At 47.5% G+C, this 2500-nt stretch overlaps 1 protein-coding gene across 14 annotated transcripts in view; it reads right to left on the reverse strand.

Moving 5' to 3' along the window:
• Positions 1–2500, reverse strand: part of Ptpmeg2 (Protein tyrosine phosphatase Meg2) — a 185772-nt gene that overhangs the window by 94899 nt on the left and 88373 nt on the right. The window contains exon 1 of one of the 14 annotated variants that reach the window (XM_070125140.1): positions 727–958. The exons of the other annotated variants lie outside the window; for them this stretch is intronic. The gene's annotated coding sequence lies outside the window, so the exon portion shown is untranslated. Of the gene's footprint in view, positions 1–726; positions 959–2500 lie in introns of those variants that run through there. 14 annotated transcript variants of the gene reach the window in all.

Consider the following 2500-nt stretch of genomic DNA (forward strand, 5'->3'; position numbering starts at 1 on the left):
TTCGACCGACCGACACAGGGCATCGATGACGTCAAAATACACTTTAGCGAAAACGAATCGACCCAAACGACCTTCGACGTGGGGGCAAATATATTCATGACGTCACCATTAATGAGAGGGAGGGAGGGAGGGAGGGAGAGACGGAAGGACAGAGGGAGGGAGGGGGCGACGGACGGCGGTGCCACGTCACCAATCTGCATCAGAAGGCAATCACGGAGGCAATGGCCAACAAGTGGAAAAGGTCACACGCGCGACGACCAACGAGGGCAAAGGTCAAACTACTCCGGTGTCTTCGCACGGCTGGCGAGGGGACGCCGCCGCGGCCCTTCCCTTCTCTAGCTGTTTCTATGCCTCTATGTCTGTCTGTCTGTGTTTGGCTGTCTGTCGGCTTTCCTACCTCCTTGCCAATCTGCCTGCCTCACTGTCTGTCTGCTTAACTGCCTGCTTACCCAACTGCTTGTCTAACTGCCTACCCGCCTGCCTGTCTGCTTAGCTGCTTGTCTAACTGCCTGTCCGCCTGCCTGCCTGACTTGGAGGGAAGCGAAAAGCCGTAGAAATTAAATCGTCATTAATTTTTCCACTCATACTCGCATCACAGAGAGAGAGAGAGAGAGAGAGAGAGAGAGAGAGAGAGAGAGAGAGAGAGAGAGAGAGAGAGAGAGAGAGAGAGAGAGAGAGAGAGAATATTACCAGTTCAACGCCAGGATAAAAAGGAAAACCTCTCACCTCTCCGACCAACCGACTCCACCGGCGCCCGTGCCTTCCTCCGCACCATCCTCCTCCTCCTCTATCGCTCTCCTGGAAGCACCACCGTCACCACAATCCATCACCACCGGCCCTTGCCAGACACCGAGGGAGAGCCAGCGGGCTCACCACCACCGCGCGAAGGAAGAAAGCAACCCGGAACAGCACGAGAGGGCGACACCCACGGCACAGAAAAGCACCCACTCGGGCGGACTGACCACCGCCAGCGGGGACGCAGCGGGGACGCTTAACAATCTTATCGCCTCCTCCTTATCGGCGGCCTTATCTCCCGCTCTTCATAATTAACGTTTTCTCGCTCGTCTTTCCCCTCTTCCCTTGAAATCTCAATCTCATTTTCTCATTCTCTCTCTCTCTCTCTCTCTCTCTCTCTCTCTCTCTCTCTCTCTCTCTCTCTCTCTCTCTCTCTCTCTCTCTCTCTCTCTCTCTCTCTATCTCTATCTATCTCTCTCTCTCTCTCCATTATCAATAAATCATCTGCCTCTCCGTTTATCCCCCATTTCCTTTCTTTACTCTCTATCTTCCCTTCCTTCTCTCCTTTCCCTTCCTTTTCCCCCTTTCCCTTTCCTTTTCCCTTCTCATTTCGATTCCCTTCCACCCGGTTTCAGATCAAAACACTTCAACCTTCAAATATACATCGCATGTTGTGGCTTATGTTGCTACAATCGCATGTTGCTTATGTTGCTACAATCGCATGTTGCTTATGTTGCTACAATCGCATGTTGCTTATGTTGCTACAATCGCATGTTGCTTATGTTGCTACAATCGCATGTTGCTTATGTTGCTACAATCGCATGTTGCTTATGTTGCTACAATCGCACGTTGCTTTTGTTACTACGTCGCATGTTGCTTATGTTGCTACAATTGCATGTTGCTTTTGTTACTACGTCGCATGTTGCTTATGTTGCTACAATCGCACGTTGCTTTTGTTACTACGTCGCATGTTGCTTATGTTGCTACAATTGCATGTTGCTTATGTTGCTACAATCGCATGTTGCTTTTGTTACTACGTCGCATGTTGCTTATGTTGCTACAATTGCATGTTGCTTATGTTGCTACAATCGCATGTTGCTTATGTTGCTACAATCGCATGTTGCTTATGTTGCTACAATCGCATGTTGCTTATGTTGCTACAATCGCATGTTGCTTATGTTGCTACAATCGCATGTTGCTTATGTTGCTACAATCGCATGTTGCTTATGTTGCTACAATCGCATGTTGCTTATGTTGCTACAATCGCATGTTGCTTATGTTGCTACAATCGCATGTTGCTTATGTTGCTACAATCGCATGTTGCTTATGTTGCTACAATCGCATGTTGCTTATGTTGCTACAATCGCATGTTGCTTATGTTGCTACAATCGCATGTTGCTTATGTTGCTACAATCGCATGTTGCTTATGTTGCTACAATCGCATGTTGCTTATGTTGCTACAATCGCATGTTGCTTATGTTGCTACAATCGCATGTTGCTTATGTTGCTACAATCGCATGTTGCTTATGTTGCTACAATCGCATGTTGCTTATGTTGCTACAATCGCATGTTGCTTATGTTGCTACAATCGCATGTTGCTTATGTTGCTACAATCGCATGTTGCTTATGTTGCTACAATCGCATGTTGCTTATGTTGCTACAATCGCATGTTGCTTATGTTGCTACAATCGCATGTTGCTTATGTTGCTACAATCGCATGTTGCTTATGTTGCTACAATCGCATGTTGCTTATGTTGCTACAATC

Source organism: Penaeus vannamei, chromosome 9, assembly GCF_042767895.1.
Source record: "Penaeus vannamei isolate JL-2024 chromosome 9, ASM4276789v1, whole genome shotgun sequence".
Lineage (NCBI taxonomy): Eukaryota > Metazoa > Arthropoda > Malacostraca > Decapoda > Penaeidae > Penaeus > Penaeus vannamei.